Below are 18506 nucleotides of genomic sequence, written 5' to 3'. Positions count from 1 at the left end.
CCCCCTGCATGTCTTTGACAACACACTTCAACACATTAGAAAAAGACAAAACAAAAACATACAGCCGAGGAACCTGAGTATGTCGATTCATTACAGACGCTTTCTTCCACAACTGGCCACAAATGAGGGAGCTCAAAAAGAAGCAGCAGGGATTGGGACTACCAGAGTATAGTCTCACAACACTACACTTGGCTAATCACTATTCAGTCCAAATAATAGACCTGTCCCTTGCTTCGGTTAATAAGGCTACATCTCCAATTAGTTCATAATTAAAGCTTACATGGTTGCGTCTAGGTTTTATTTTTAGGTCATTACTTGCCTTATTCATACAGGAATCTAATAGGCTATTAAATTATTGAACACATTTGATTAAAATAAATGTTAAATTTTGTCCTCAATAAGGGACACTTCAACTTCTGTGATTAAAATCCTTAAATGAATTAAATTATTATTGTTATCATAACATTTATGAGATTATTATGATTATCAACATTATTAGGGTATTCTTATTATTTAAGGCTATTATTAGAGCCTAATTGTTATATCTTAATGTGTAGGACTGACCTACTTGCTGGGTTTCCAGAAAACAGGTGATCAATACTGTCATTTAACAGACTCGAGCCATTCGACAGACGCTGGCTAATGACAGAGAGGTATCAATCTCCCTGACATGGCAAGACCTTGATGTCTTTAAAACAGTAAATGACGGACTGAAACCAGCAAGCAGCTTCAAACATGAGCTGTCGGGTGATGCGACCAGCTCATCCATCCTCCCCATTCTCCAACACTTAATGGACATTCTGGCCCCATCAGAAAGTGATGTGCACTTCACGTCTCCACTGAAGTTGGGGATGTTGCCTAAACTGGAATATATGCCAATGACTCTGCACCTCTGTAGACCCCTGTTAGTGTAACCTATTACCATGTGTGTTGGTATCTGCTGCAGCAAAGAGTGTCATTGGGTCCTCATTAGGGTTGTCATGAGAACCGATACTTCGGTACCAAGTCGATGCCAACACGCAAAAAATTAGTCAGTACCTGTTTTTGTCGGTACCGCAAGTACCGGATACAACTTTACCCTCAGCGGGCCTTGTCAATTGAGTGCGGAAGAAGAACGCCTGTTCTCCATCGTCTTTGCTAGAAACAATGGCTTCTACAAGTGCTAGAGCTTAGATTGGGCCCAACAAAAATCCAGCCCGACCCCGCCCGAGCCCGTGCATGTTCTGTCCGCACTGTAATTATGAGCCCGAGCCCGGTTTAAACCTGACTGTTTTTTTAAGGATACGAACGTGGACATTGAAGGCTGACTCTTGTCTTTCTTTCCATGGCAAGCCTTCGTCATGTGCCTCTTAAGTGTCGAGGTGCCCGTCTTTTTGCTGTCATATACCAGCATCGCGCTGCACTTGGTACACTCGATGAAGCCAACACACACGTTGTCACCATCGACAACTCACATGTGTGCGGCCAGTGGCGCCATCAGGGAGCGGAGTAATTATAAACTCGCAAAAACCAGTGTGCAAACGGTGCCTCGTAAGTTTCCAGACCAAAGGAGGAAACACTTCAAACCTGGCTAAACACTTAAAAGACAGACACCCTGACTTTTTTTAAGAATTCAAGGTGAGTGAGTTTCAATTTCTGATTTTTGATATTTATCATGGTATCGAATGAGTATCCAGAATCGTGGAAATTCACTGGTACTGGTATCGACTACTGAAATTCTGGTATTGTGACAAGCCTAGTCCTCATCCAAGAGTCTATGAAAGACGAACGCTTATTTCCTGTCTATAGGACGCTATCGCTATTCCTTATTCTATGGGCCAGAAATATTCAAACCCAGCAGGACAAACAGCACCGCAGGTCAGACAATGACATATATGCTACAATGACTTCTATCAACAGCCACTTTAACCTTTTATTTTGTACATAAATACCATCATAAACATATACCCTGGTATATGAAAAAGAGACTCAATGTCTTTTAGTCACAAGTTATTTGGCTGGTCACATATGAAGAAAAAAATTTAAACAAGCTGCTTCAATTTTACGTTCCTCAAAACTACAGCTTTCACAAAACACTTTGTAGCCGAGCAGGTGTTATGATCAATCAGTAAAAACAGCATCAGTACCTAACTCTCTCTAGGGAGTCGTCGTTCTCCTTAAAGTCAGATTTAGGATGAACATAAATAACTTACTGGACAAATGTCAATGGATCTTGTGATAAATACAGGTCCTGATGTTGATACCTTGTGGGGTGAACATGTAAAGGGTTTTAACGAGCCGTGGAAACACAGAAATAACATACAGTACAGTCAAACATGTCTTAGAAAAAAACGAAGTAAATAGATAAACAACAGACTGACCAATTTCCTCTGCCATGAAACACTGTCGAACACAACAAACTAAAATATGTTGAAATCAAGTTAAATGTTAGACGGTGGTAACTGGAGAACTGCAGAGATTAAACTGTAAAAACAATGACTGTAAGAACAAAATGTGGTGAAAACATAACACAAAGTTGTTGAATTTCAGGCAGAGTGTGAAAGTGGTCATCTGTCTTACTGTGCACCTGCTGTGGGTAAAGACTAATCCAGGTTGACTAATCCAGGTTGCAGGTGAAGGTAAATAAGTGGACAGCCACATCTGTTGTAACCCAGTGTAATAAGTAGCCACGTAAGTCCAGCTTTAACTAATAAACATGCCAAACAGATTGTAAAGAAGCTACTGTATGCTGACACAAACATTATACGGTGTGTTTTAATGAGCATGTACAAAAACCTCTGTGCATCTGTATATCACCAAAACCACCTTTCTGTTCTGGCCTTTTATCAGCGGAACCAACAACAGGTTATGGTTTATGTGATCTCATGTCATGACATAGATATTGATATGAATAGGTATTTTGTTAAATAGTAAATGCCATGTAAATTTATTATTTTTATTATTTATTAAGAAATTTTTTAAGAATAAAACAGGCAGAGAATTGCCTGGGTTAACAAGGAAAGTCTTAGTTTGGTGAAAGAGAGAAACATGAATTCAGAGGGTGTACGGAAAAAGCTAAGACTGAAAAAACTAAGAGTGATTGCAGAATGTAGTGAACTCACTAGTCGAGGTGTACCCTGGAAATCCAGAGTTCTCGCTAGAGCACAGTTTGAATTTGCTCAGCGAGTCACTCTGGCAATCAGTAATGATGCTCATTACCCTTGCCCTTGGAGCCGAGCTGCACCGATCACATCGGTGTATCTGATATAGGCGGGCCAGAGGCGAGCTAAACAGATGACGACAGCGCTGCGACGATGAAGTCCAGAATCAGTCTGTAAACACTGCAAGATGGCTACGGATGAACACCAGTTGTTTGAAACAGCTTTGGCCGCTACAATGAATGAGTTAGACTTTTTCTCTAAAAGAGGAACAGAAGACGGTGCTCGAATCTTTCCTTTGCAAGACGGACGTTTTTGCTGTTTTGCCGACCGGATACGGCAAGAGTCTAATCTACCAGTTAGCTCCGCTGGTAGCGCTTTGGATACGTCACCCCGTGTATTGTTCTGATTGGTCGTAGTGTTATCCAATTGCGTGCAGTGATATTTTCAAATGCATGCTTGGTGCCACCCCTCAAGTTGGGCCATTTGCATTACTCATGGCCAGACCCTAAATCTTTCTAGATTTGGGTCTGGATTTCCAGGCTAGTCGGGGTGGGGTAGGCAGCACAGCATGCACACAAATACTGTCACACATCGTATACCCAGGTGAAATTACAGAATGTAAAGGTATGAAAAAACTGATACTACCAAAACCAAAGTACTTTATCACCAGGTGATTAATTAACGAGGGAACATGAATGTCTGTACAAACTTTTATGACAATCCATCAAATACTCAAGGGAGAAATTCCATCCAGCCATCCACCTACATTCCCAGTCAGGTCAAGTAAATTTAATTATACAGCCCATTTTCACAAATCACAAATTTGCCTCAAGGGGATTTACAATCTGTACGGCATACTGGAGGTGGGAATCATCAGAAACCTCACAATACAATATTATCACCATACTTAAAGCTACTCTTACCTTTCTTGCATTTCACACAGCACTTAGAAAAAATTTTAACATCCACAACTCCCGCCTCCCTCCAAAGTGCCATCCCCCTCCTCCTGCAACTCCACCTCCCTCCAAAGGCCTACTCCCCCCTCCTCCATTACGTCCTCATTATGTCTATGATAGACGTAGACGTTGGCAAGGCAAGGTTAGATACACGGAAGAGGCGAGGGAAGAGATGTTACGCAAGTGGTTACGTCAGTTGGAGGCCTCCACGTGGAGAAGATAGACAGGACGCTCGGCCAATCATTGCATTCGGTCCAAGTTTTCTTAGAACCATATGAGAATGGTACAATTCTGAGTTTTGATCTCTGATGGAATTCACTTACATTTTAGTGTGCCATCAGCTTATTAATAGCATTTAAACCTAAAAGAAAAGCGTAAAATTTCCAGAAAGGTAAGTGTTGCTTTAAGTCACGATACAATATCATTGTGATTTTAAACATGTTGCAATATGCTGAGTATTGTGATAACATATATTGTGATATATTACCGTTTTTCAACTGTAAATTGTGTCCCAAAAGGAAAACTTGACCCAAAATCTGTTTTATCTAATAAGATAAAAAAGTTTCCGGTTTGCCTTTGTCACTTGAATCATTTTTATGACTGACTATTTTTAAGACTGAAAAAGCAGTTGATTTTATTATTCTAGTAGGCAGCCAAAAGTTCAATTTGTACTTGTATTATTAATAATTTATATTGTACAAAAATCATTACTTGGTGTCCATGTATCAATATAATATTGCCACACAAAGATATCGAGATACCATACTGTAACGATTCTGTCCCCTGCTCCTACAGCATTTAAGCATTTTTCTTTACTTCCCTTGTGATTAATAAAGTACCTACCTACCTATCTACAACACACTCCATTCAGATAAGGAAAAACTCCCCCCTGTGAAAAACTTCACTGGAGAAAAAATGGAAGAAATGCTAGTGTAACTACATATCCATTATTGCCATTAATCAGTCCTGCTCAAGCGGTTATCTCTGGGGCTGAAACATAAAGCAAATGCAGAAGTCAAAGAGCCAAAAGCCAAAAACTGCAACGCTTGGAACAGCCACTTGAGGCTGGCTCCCGAAGTGAGTCAATCCCCATAGACCCCCTTGTTAACATGCACAACTTTACAGCAGAAATAAATATGCTTACAGTCTGGTACAATTAATGGTTTTGGTCTTTATAGCTAATTTCAACATTCATGACATCTGTACGGAGGCGTGGCCGCTTTGAGTAACAGGCTGTCTGCTGATCGTGTTCTCAGCTTGGGTAGATCCACCCCTCGCTCATCTAGAGCTCCACCTTCTTGTCCAAATAGTCATCTCTGTCTCAAAAAAACAACCAAGATGGCAATGGCCAAAATGTCGAACTCAAGGCTTCATACCAGATGCCCACAAACCAGTGGGTGATGTCACGGTGGCTACGTCCATTAATTATACAGTCTATGGTCCTGCTCATTGATTATCCACAGTGATTTGATACAAGAGGTATTAAAGAGAGAGAACTTGGTCTGAAGGATATGACCTAATATCTGAATTTGAAAAAACTGGGACATTAAGTGCAACATCATGCAAATAATCATGAGCATTCTGTATCAACGTATATCTGTATGTAACCCACCTAGACTGATCCCTACCGTTAACCTGTTGATATTTTTTGACCTGTGTTGACCCAACCTGGCATTTTGGCATTGTGTATATTGTAATTATGTTAAGATATGCACCTTATTTGCACCCTACCATGGAGTTTCATACTGTACTCTTTATATTTGCCTTTTCCTATACTGTATTGCAAGCAATTTCCCCTGGGACAAAAGTTTTATCTTAAATTCATATCATCCTTTTCCTGAGCCCTGTCCAACAATGACTCAAGCCTCTGCTTCTGTTCAGGAGGACTTCAGGTTAAATACTCAGTTCTGCATGAATGTTTTAGTTTCCATGAAGACGGCAGAAACCAGACATTGTTATTTCTGTCAAGTGTCACTGACCAGGAGCCGGATGGAAAATGTGTCGAGCTGAAGCTTCAAGTGGAGCTGGGAAAGGTTTGAAAAGACCAGAGGAAAAAAGTTACACACACATTCCCACATATACACACACACACGCTTTTAAATAGTCACTTAAGTAACAGCTTCAAAAACATAACTGCTCAGACACATGCTCACTTCCTGTTAAAATACTGATTCATGGTCAGTCAGACTTTGTCATTCTGTCTTAGACTCTGTAACCTCATATTATAAATCCGTGCTGCTTTATGTGTGCTCTCTGTATAGTTTATTGTCCTCGTAGTCCGGCTGTCTACTTTGTAAAGACGACACCTATTTCCTGTCCGAGAGCTCCCTGCTCTGTTATTCTTCCTGACGTTTCTCCTTTCTTCCTATTGACAGTTTCCTTTCGTGGACTTTTTCACTCCCATGAATCGAGGCTCTAAAAGTGTCATATGATCTCAGAGGAATCTGCGATTGTGAGCTGCAGAAATAAAACTGACTCGAGTCTCTTAACAATCTGTCTCTGTAGTTCAGATTTAGAATCAGGCCTCTATAATTACATCTGTCCAAATACAGAGGAGGAGGTTTGCCTCGCAGACCACACAGCCCGTCTCTCTATCTATAATTACATTATGTATCCTGTTTCAGTTGTCACATCAACCTAAATATCGTAAACACACACGCCAACACATCACATCAAGCACTACAAAACTACCATCAACATTACCACACACACTCACACAGAGGTAATGGAAGAATATTACAGACACACAACAGAAGATAAAAAGTAAATCACTAAAAACAAGAAAGATTTCTACATAAATACTAAAGAAAAGTCATAAAATGTTCACCATAAAGCAGAGCAGCTCTTTACTGGAACACTAGAAACTAAATGGGTGGATAAAATAAGCTAAAATATATGTCTGTTAGAAATTATACAATAAAACTGTAAGAATACAACAAAAAATGAAAACAGGGTCAACAAGTTCAGAACAGACCCAGCAGAGATACATTAGAATACACAGGAGTACTACCAGAGATAACAGTGAAGTACAATAGAGTCAAAATGTTCCAGAAACATAGGAGTGTGTAATACAGTTACCTAAAAATAGACCAACTAGATTGTCTGGTTACAGACAATGGGCCCTATTTAAACCAGCTCTAGCACACTGTCTACAGTGCATGACAAAAATGCATTCAGGGTGTGTCCAGCTCCACTTTTGCTAGTTACACGGCACATAATCAGGGCACAAAGTAAAGCACAAGGGGCAAAGGGGTTGTATAAAGTCCCTTAATTAATCATGGGTGTGTTTTGGGCGCAACAAAAATTCAACTAGAGTGTCATCTCCCATTCCCTTTTAAGGCAGGTGAGCCTGCAGCTGGCGCTCTGTGATTTATATGGTGGATTCGCAACTCTGCCCTTGTCTCTGCTATGTTCATATTTCAGAGAATGTAATGAATATTTTCCCTTACTAATGATGTGTTATTTAACCTGCTATGATGGTGCAGTGCCATTGAGACTGCGGGCCACTGGCTCTCCAACTTATTTACTGAATTTGTCTTTTTTATATGAACTTGCATAATGTAGTGTTAGTGTTTTTTATACATATATTGTATTTATTATATCATATTTTTGTACATAGATGATTGTCTGTTTTTATGTGGTACGCTATGTACCTTTCCCTGTGTCCTTAATAAAGTCATTGTTATCATTAACCCACCTGCAGCCTGTCCTGTACCATGTCCCTGTGTGTATAACAAGCAGATAATATAAAAATAAAACAATAAAATGAAGACAGACATCTGTGAGAAGCTACACTAAAGTAGACCAACAATAAAAAACACTATCAGCTATCAGCAAAGGAAATATATCTGATAAACACTATAAAAGATAATATCATATATGGTGGGGTACAGTAAAGTCACTGTGAACTAGTGGTCAGTTTCAGTTTTTTATTATATAAATTATTAATATTAGAAATAAAAATAGAAAAAGAAAGAACTTTATTTAAGTTAATCACAAATTAATCACAATACATTTTATCACAATATTAAGCATATCACAACATGTTTAAAATTGCAATAACATTGTATCGTGACTTGAATATTGTGATAATATCGTATCATGGATCCTTTGGTGATTGCCAACCCTTGAAGATACTGCGGCATTCTGATCAATGGTCAATGGCAGGTAACTTTCTCCTGCCTCAAAATACCAATACCCAACAATGCCCCAAATAACACCTAATTTTAAGACCTACATGCCCCATGGGTGCACAGATGGGCTCTACTTACACAACATGGGTGCTGGCTGCATTGTTGTGATGACGTTTGTCATTTTTCAAGCAAACTGATCCGATTTCAGCCTCACCAGTGTGAGTCTATGTGTTTTATATCATTATCAGTTTAATATCTTTGAGTTTTTGGACTGTCTGTCGCACAAAGCAAGACATTTGAGGACATCACCTTTGACTGTGATGGAGATTTCCCTACTTTTTATACTATACAACGTGACAAAACAATGATTTCCAGATTAAGTGATAATGAACATAATTGTTAGGTGCAGCCCTACAACAGAGAGACTGTATATCAGAAGCACACTGAGTCATCACAATAAGGTTTAGCAGCTAAAGAATATTACAATAGCACTGTGAGAGATGATAATACAGTAGAGCAAAGTCAGACCCAACTGAAAACCACTATTAAACACTATCAAAGGAGCTGTATGTGATCATATATAAACCCTATAAGAATATATACATAGCATTGAACTGTTTATAAATACAGCAATGTGTCTGTTTTTGATTAATCCAGCAAAGTAAATACATTCACATCTGATGCAGAAACATCCAACACTACCATCAATTAGTCCTCATCACTAATTCAACACACTGCCCGCAATGGTACATACAGAAACATAAAAGGAAAGGACTGTACAAACTGTGCAGAAAAATGCTGTTTTCAAATTTTAATTAAGGTGTATGTTGCTGCTATTTAAATATTCTAGAAATACTGCAGTATGTAAGTATAATTCAGTCGAGTACACTACAGTCAGCAAAGAGCAGCTGAGCGGCACAGACAAACCGTAGGATGTAGACCTACAATAAGAAAACTACAGACTACCAGCTAACTATGGCTTATTACAGTAATGGCCTACTATTACAGATAATAATACAGTACAGTAGCATAAAGTCATAATATACCAACTGAGTACTACAGACGTACTTTTATAGACATACTGAAACTATTCTTGTGGTTAAGTCTAAGAGACTGAATTACAGTAAGATGCAATAAAACCAACACAGACAGCTGCTGAGTTATAATGGAAATACTGTCTAATTAGGACCTACAATAACATGACTACAGGCTACAATGGAATTTAAAAATGTTAAACCCAGTAACCTTAAAACAGACTGCACAAAATATTACTGGAATACTATACAGGATATGATTCTATACAAAGATAAGACCATAAGATTATAATATTATAAGATTACAGCCAAGAACATTAACGTCACACAGACTAAACCGAGTACCTTTCATACATTACATTAATTAAATACCGCAGTAAAGAACATTAACGTCACACAGACAAACCGAGCACCTCTGATACAACAGAATATTATTTAAATACTACAAGACAACAGGAAAGTAAGGTTAAACTGAGTGCAACAGGCAAAATCAAAAATATCAAGGGAATACTAAACAAATTATAGAAATACTGTAAGTATTTATTACCTCTGCTCTGTTTGTTGTGCAGCTGTAATGCTAAATTGCACCTTTCTGGGGATCAATAAAGTTTAAACTGATCTGTAAATCAATACAGTTGTTTTTGTAGGTAACATGAAGGCAATTAAATCACAAAAAATACAATAAAATCAAAAGAGTGCAGCTGTTAGCACAAAACAATGAAGTATAAAAAGAGAATACTAAATATCTAATATCATAGGAATATTATAGGAATACCTTAAGATATGATCACAGTAGAATTCAGTAAAGTAAGTATGTACAAAGTAGACTAACTACATGTTTCAAAGACACTTTATAAAATTATAGTGACACTACAGAAACAGCTGGCTGACCAACTGATATTATAGGAGTATCAAAATACACTTCAGTATAATTAGGTCAGCACAGAGCAGCTGAGCGCAATAACCAGGAAAAAAATACATATGGTATATTTTAGAAATGTCTGTAAGGACTTGTTCTGTTTCTTGTGCTGCTGTCAAACTAAATTACCTCCTGAAGATCAATAGTTTGATCTTATCTTAAGTGTGTCTGTAGGAAAGTATCTCAGGAAACTGTGGATGTTAGAATGAAGGAGGCCGACAACAAGATAACTACAGGCCTCTGAAAGACGAATATTACAGGGATATTATGAGAGATAATAATACAGCAGAGTCTAAATAGACCAAACTGTGAACTGTGTGGTTTTATATAAGCACTGTGAGAATGTTAAATACTGAAGTGATGTACATTTAGGTCACAAAGAATAGAGTACCTCCGACACATAAGAATATTATAGAAATACTTTAGGAGACAACAATGCAGTGACGTACAGTAGCCTAGGTAAAGGTCAAAAACCTGATTCAAAATGAGATGAAACTTTTCTATGGATGTCAATTTGACAAAAGCCAAAATGTGGCCGAGAACAGACGATAACGCTTCTTGGATGATTCCTGTTATGCCTTTTGCTCTTAAAAAAACACTTAACTTCTGGAAAGCAAAGGAAGGAAAGCCTTTTTCTCTATGCTTTTTCTACGTGACTTTGTGCAGGACTATCGGCCCCCATCAGCCGGTTAAGAGGAGCGAGGACTCATTAGTTATGACAATATAAAACAGTCAACAAAACAGGTTTTCCAACCACTGTGAATCACCGCAGCCACAAGAGCTCCTTGGGCATATAGTCATAAATGTGCACCCAATCTATTAGGTTGAGTGGTCCAGTAGTTTGCTAGATTAGCTGCAAACAGACAGACACACACACTCACACATACATACATAACCAAACGCATGGTCTCCTTCAGGTTTATGCCTGGGCGGAGATAACAACTGACTGACTAAGCACAGTAATATTTTTATGAGATGATAACTAGGGATGTCACGATTACTTGATTTCACTATTAACCGCGATTTTAAACGCCGCGGTTAATTATTCGTAAAGATTCCTCAACACCGTCACTCTCCTAAGATTATGCCGGGATGCGGAACCATATACAGTAGGCAGGTCAGAACGAAAACAAAGTTACACAAGCAGTACAGCTGAATAGGCGTCTCGGAGTGATGAAGTATGGATGAAGACTTATTTCCCCCCAAAAAATGGATAAAGTCAGCCGTGTGGGATCATTTTGGCTATTGCAAAATGACCAAGGGGATAAAGTCAGCCGTGTGGGATCATTTTGGCTATTGCAAAATGACCAAGGGGTCATTGTTGATGACGGCTTTCCAGTTTGTAAAACATGCCGCAAAAAAGTCGCGGCCAAAGGATCAAACACGAGCAACATGATACAACACCTGCGGGACAACCACCCGGCTTTACATGCACAAGTAAAGGTAAATGCACAATAACTGGGTTAAAATACGTCAATCTCAATTCATCTAATGTAACATTGAATTAAAAATTATATGTTAGCGTGTCATTTGCAATTAATGGTGTAGTGGTATAATACGAGTTGGGCTTGCAGTGCAACGTGACAAGCTAAGGCACGTTTTTGATGGATAGTTTTGCAGTTTGTGTGCACACAGCGTGAGGTCAAATCATTTTTTTTTAGTCGTCAGACTGTTTCAGTCAGTGTGCAATGGAAGTTTTTTAGTCGTCAGACTGTTTCAGTCAGTGTGCAATGGAAGATATACGTAATGTCTTCTCAAGGTCCTCAGTCAGTGAACATTTAGTATTAGTATTACCTCCTTTTGTTTCCTCCCATCTGTGTTGAGTAAATGTTGGACTTGTCCTTCCAGCACTATGTCTGTTTCATTTATTATTAACACTGCACGAGATATGCTCTCAATTTATTTGTGTAATTGTAATTTAAAGACAACAAAAAGACACGCACATCCTAGAAAAAACTTGGACTAGGTGCTGGACCTCCTGCTGTGGATGTTTAACACAGAGGTGATTTTTGTTTAATTCCAATGGGATTATTGTCATTAAATCTTGTACTTTTCAGTTACTTTTCTTTGTTGCTATATTTTTGTTATGTTGGCATGGAAATAAATGAAACTTAAAGATCTATAAGGAGTGTTCATGTGATTTTACACATTTATAGTGTGAAATTAATTAATGCATAATAATCGTGATAATCGTAAAAGCGTGATTATTTCTCTGACAATAATCGTACCAAGAAAATCTATAATCGTGACATCCCTAATGATAACACAGTCTAGTATTGAATTGAATTGTTTATTGATCCACAATCAGCTATCTCGTACACAGACGAGTGCTGTTCTTCCTGTGGTCAAAATTACAGTATAATACAGTAAAAAAGATTTGAGCAACAAACACATTATATGATCTGAGCAACAGACACATTACAGACGCATTATAAAAGTACTTCTATGGCTAAAAAGGTGAGTAAAGGACAATAACATCAAGACAGATATCTAAGAGAAGCTATACTTAAGTAGACCTACAGTAAATGAAATATAGGCTGCCAGCAAATGAACTGTATAAGGCAGTGGTTATCAAACTTTGGTGATCAAGGCACACCAAAGGGCAAGCCAAAATCAAAATGTGTGGTATCATCTCGTTTTTGATAATACCCGTATATGTTTTAATATCATATGAAAAATTCATAATGTGATATTTGGACTTGTTGACATATTGACGTCATACTGTTACCCACGGCAACAACAAGCATGGCTGAAAGTGTTTTATTAGTGACTCCACAATAAACTGTGGCATCCTGAATGTTTTATGAACAGCCCTGGACTTCTCAGACTCTTTAAGCGAGTTACCGCTCAGAGGGAACTCATTCAGCAGCTCCTCTGGCAGCAGCACAGCGTCTCTCCCTCTGCTCTCTCTCTGTGTGCACACAGGAGTCAGTATCTTCAGGTGATTTTGTCAGAAACCTTTGGTAATGTAAACCTACGTGTCGTTCGTAGCTCGACAAAAACCTGCATATACGTGAATGTGCGATAGTTGTGGTATCATAACAGCCTGTCATGATGATTAGAGGAGAAATGGCAGAGCATAAAGGTCCAGGTGGAAAACAAACAAATCAATCATTTAGGATTTTGCTAAAAGGAAATCACCTGTTAAATTTATATATATATATAGATCCCAGGGGACAATTTTTGTATTTGGGAGCTGTTTAAATGTGTAATTTGTGGTAGATTTTATTTTGTTAAATTATCAATATTGTATACAGAATCTGAATCTCACTCTGAGATACTGTTGTTGTTCACAAACTAAAAAAATGACAGATAATTTTAGTTTTTACTTAATATTTGAGGTCAAACTGTAAAACTAGATCACTTATTTTGTTACAATACTGTTTTCTTAAAATCAAAAATAAAATATATATATTTTTTAATATATTTGTCATATCGTTAAGAATTTAGTTATCGCAAAAATAGCTTTAAATATTGTGATATTACAGCTGATTGAGTCAATTAAAAATTCATTCATAACTGTTTAGGCCCAGTTGAATATTGCCATAATAATGTGTGTTATCACAACATCCCTCTGCACGCCTGGATTGGCATCATGGCGCACCATATGAGAACCCCTGATATAAGATAAACACTATAAAAAGAAAGATATCATATATAGTAGGGTAAAGTAAAGTCACAGCAAACCAGGTGCAAACTAAAGATTTATTCCTGTCTCAATCAAAAAAACATACAACTTCTGACTGTCCAGAACTCAGCCGCAAGGCTTTTAAGCAAAACCAGGAAGCACGACCACATCACACCAGTTTCAGCCTCTTTACGACAGTTCCCTGCTTGTTTCAGGACTTCAACACCTTATTCATTACTTTTGAGGCTCTTCATGGCCTGGCTCCAGACTACATTTCAGACCTGTTAGTCCCTTATGAATCTCTGTGTAGTTTGAGATCATCGTGCAGCTTGTCCCAGAGTCCAGACTGAAGACCAAAGGGGACAGAGCTCTTGCCACCAGGGCCTCAAGGCTCTGCAACGACCTGCCCGAGGATATAAGGCTGACTGAGTCACTGGCTTCATTTAAGGGTGTTTTAACATATAGTCCTTTTCATACAAACCAAACTCAGTCCTCTTAAAGTGAACCAAAAAGTGGACCAAGAGAAAAGGGACTCAGTTTTGTGTTCACATTGTCAGGTCATTTGAAAGAGGACTCAGTTCACTTTCTGGTCAACTTCAGCTCTGACGGGGCCTCAGTCCTCTTTCTGTTCACACTATAGCCTATATATAATACCTACTGACATTTTTTTGTTCTTACTTTGACGTGGCACTGCAGTGCAGTTATAAATCCCCTCGCTTTCAGATGAACTTAAAATTGGAAGAAAACCTGTAGACTGTTGCCATTTGATGTATTCCACATTCCACATCTGGAGACGTGCAGTATCTTCCATGAACCAAACTACTCCTTGCAAGCGTTACAGGCCGCCGTGATTTCGTCTGTTTTTTCAAGCGTCCCAGTGCAACAGCATGTGATCTAGAGGACTAAATACAATGGCAAGGAACCTGAAGCGCTTTGCGTTCACACTGCACAGATTAAGCGAATCGCACCGAGGACTTGAAGCAAACCAAACTCAGACCACTGTATGGTTCACTTCAGAGGGGTCTGAGTTCACTTGGAGTGTTCACATATACACAAAAAATGCTGAGTCACCACTCTGAGTCCATTTAGGGGCTGAAAATGACCAAGTGTGGAAACACCCAAAGTCTCTTCTAAAAACATTTGTCTATCGGAAAGCATATCCTTACTTTATCTGAGCTGTCTGTCTACTTTATTGCGATCTTATCGATGTTGCTTCCCATTTATTATCTTGATTTTAGCTTTGGCCTGCCTTACTTTACCTTTTACTTGATTACATTTACGACATGTTATTTGTTTTATTCTCCTTGTGCTTAGTTTTATCGTAAGGCACTTTGTAACTGTGTTTTGAAAGGTGCTGTATAAATAAAGTTAATTATTCTTAGAGTGAAATACACAGACCCAACAGAACTACACTTTGAGACAACAGTGACATCTAATAATGCTCCACAGACCATTTAAATATGACTGACTGATCAAACTAATATTACAGTGGTCAAATATAATGAAGTTCAAGTAGACTGGTTCTTAAACAAGCTGTAGCCTGAGGTATAACGGTAAACTGTAGGAGATAATGAAACTGGCCTACAATGAGATAACTACCAGCTAACGGAGGAACCAGACACCCACTGTGGAGGAAACAGATTACAGGAGTACTGTACAGTCAGTGGGGCCGTGGGAGGTCTCATTATATATAAATACTATAGGACTTAACACAGAAGTATTCACAGAGCTGGCAGCTAAACTATAGAGACACTATATTACTGTGACAAGACTATTATAGGAAGTTGTGGGAGAAGGTAGAGACGGAAAGTCTGAAGACAGTTTGTTCCCCCTCGGCGCCCCTCCTTCTCTCCGCCTCCCTTTTCTTATCTCACGCTCGTTTTCTTTTACACAAAAATAACAACTAATAACAAACAAAACGTAAACAACCCTGACAACAACTCGCAACAAAACCAGCTAAAAACGACATGAAGTTTGGTGAAAACTTTCCCGAAGTTTCCAGCCGAAGTTTCTACCATGCTGCCAGTCACTCACACACACACACACACACACACACACACGGAGTTGTACCCGGGTCCGGGCACACACTGGTCCCGGTAAACACCCGGTTATACCGACACAAAGCTCCGGTGAGAGCAAACAGAAGAGGACTCACGTGAGGCAGCGGCGGCCGGATGGTTTTTCTTCTTCTCTTTGTGAAACTGAGTTGTGGGCATGGTGATGCAGAGCTGGGAGGACCCGCCCACCGAGGGGGGAGGAGGGGAGGAGAGGAGGAGAGGAGGAGGGGGCTCGTGAAGGGGGGAGGAGGGTTTATGGCAGTGTGGGTTTTTGGGTGTGTGTACCCGCGGCAGATGTGTTTCACAACAGTGTGTGTGTTTGGGTGTGTGTGTCACGATTAAAACGACAAACTGACGGATTCCACAACGTTTAAAAATGGCGCCGGACGTCACGAGACCATCAATCAACTGACATATCCCTTAATATGAAAATGGTATAAACACCAACAGCTGAAGTTCATCAACATTACACCACCCATTCTGCAACACATAATAAATTATAGCAGTAATTACATTTTTTCAATTCTGTGGTTTTTGCTCATCATATTTTGAATTATTGTTGGTTGACTTTTTTTAAAAGCTTTAATTAATTTTCTTTTAACCCACATTAGGGCACAAGAACAAGCTGTAAACATGACAGCGGACATGTTGTGGCGTAGGGAGTGTTTGTTACTTATGAGGGGGGAGGAGGTGGTGCAAAAAAGGGGGAGGTATGTCGAATAATTCTTTAAGCACTGGAGATTTATGTTTGTGATTCTGGCTCAGGGTAGGGGGAATACAAATTTAAAATATTGTGATTTGCATTAATTTTACCGCATGCCGTCCAAAGGTAGGCCTATATTTTCTTTAAAAATTGTCCACATTATACCATTTATCACAGCCCAACACATTCTCACTACCATCTTGTCACATATCCCCACTCAGCCAGTGGACGTACGTCTACATATTACACGTTAGGTATCCTGGGTGCGTCTGTTGTTGGTGTTCTAAGACACCATGCCTGTTACACGCGTTTACGTCAAAATGCCTGATTTGTTTCTAACCTTTGTATTTTATTTCCTTTTGTTGTATTATTGCCTCTGTACACACAACTTTCCTTAGCTCTTAACATTTTTTTTAATGGTATTGTTTTGTTGCGTTATTTTTATTATTATTATTATTATTATTGTTATTATTATTATCATTATTAGCACTTTGTAACCTTGTTTAGATAAGTGCTGTACAAATAAATATTATTATTACTTTATTATTATAAAGTACACACCATTTTCACCAGAAGTGTACAGTTCCTGGTCATTAAATGTATACAGTCTTGTTAAAAATATACTTAAAACATCTGTAAAACACCACATATTTATGTTGATTTCCTTGAGCAACAAATGCATGTGTTTAGGTTTAGAATAAAAACATCATGGTTTGGCTCTACATGTATACAGGAAGCAAACACTGGGCTCCAAGGTGAAAGTCTGGTGTTTGTTGGACCTATTGACCACCTGCCCTACTGTATGGGAACTTTCTAGCACCTTAAATTTCGTTGTCTCAAACTGAAGCGCCCCGCAGCATTATAAACTAACGACGCCTGGCAGCGGATTGTACAGCCGTGAAAGGATGACCTTTTTTTGTTGGCGTCTGACGCAGTAATTAAGGACCAAATGGCAGTATTTGAAAAAAGGTTGCATAGCCAGAGACTGCAAAAACAGAAATTATTGTTGGATTTAAAAATTTCCGACGATCCTTGGACATATTGTGAGTGATATAAATGCTTCCATCAGAAAAAAATAATTAATAACCAAATCTGAACTTATAACAGTAATATTTCATCAAAATCACTTTATTCTACGTGTCTCATTTAAAATGTGGCTAAAAATAAATCGTCAGCCTGCACAATAAGAATAAAAAGCCAAGGCTCTTTTCAACTCTGGGGTTTTGTCTCCAACTTTTAACTCTCAAGCATCAGAGGATAAGTTAAAAAAAAATCTAATAACTAGTTTAAATTCGAGGGAGGGTCATGCAATGCCTGCCAGTCACTCAGGGAGGCTCAATGAAAAATATCTGTAGCTTCAGGGAGGGTTAAGAAAACAAACAAACAAAAAAACTAAGTCACACTCTGGCCAACCTTCCCTGATAAGTAAAGAACAGTCCCTTAGGCCTACACGTTAGCAAATAGTTTGCCTACAGAGAAACAGTTTCTAGCTCTAAAGCTGCAACATGTTCTTTTACACTACCAAATAAATATTAATAGTAATATATTAAATTATTAATGCTGCAAGTGTTCCTGTAATTTTTATTATATTGGTTATGAAACCCTTTATTGAGCATATTATTCATCTTTTTCCTCATGAGACTCACCTTTATTATGCTGGGATTCAAACTCATGACTACATTTCCATGTAATCCAAGAAGTGATGATCTCTAGCCGCCAGCAGACACACACAGACTCATATTAAAATGGACTTTTCAAAGACACATCAAGGAAGCAGTGTAGAGCAGAATTAGGGTTTGACAACTGTCTTATTGACAGCTGGAAAATTTGTTTAACAAGCTAAGCTAATTAAGCTAATGTTAGCTCCATATGATGTTGAAAATGCTGTCTCTGGCTGTTTCAAAGCAAGAATTGCATTAAGAGGCATATGCAAGTG

General features: G+C 38.6%; 1 protein-coding gene across 1 annotated transcript in view; it reads right to left on the bottom strand.

The window, feature by feature from the left end:
- st3gal8 (ST3 beta-galactoside alpha-2,3-sialyltransferase 8) overlaps nucleotides 1-16043 on the bottom strand; it is a 35998-nt gene extending 19955 nt beyond the window's left edge. Inside the window, exon 1 of the mRNA XM_050039473.1 lies at nucleotides 15966-16043. The gene's annotated coding sequence lies outside the window, so the exon portion shown is untranslated. The remainder of the gene's footprint in view (nucleotides 1-15965) is intronic.
- Nucleotides 16044-18506: the final 2463 nt, after the last annotated feature.

Source organism: Epinephelus moara, chromosome 24 (assembly GCF_006386435.1).
Source record: "Epinephelus moara isolate mb chromosome 24, YSFRI_EMoa_1.0, whole genome shotgun sequence".
In the NCBI taxonomy this organism is placed as follows: Eukaryota; Metazoa; Chordata; class Actinopteri; order Perciformes; family Serranidae; genus Epinephelus; species Epinephelus moara.
This window is presented reverse-complemented; position numbering and strand designations above follow the sequence as displayed.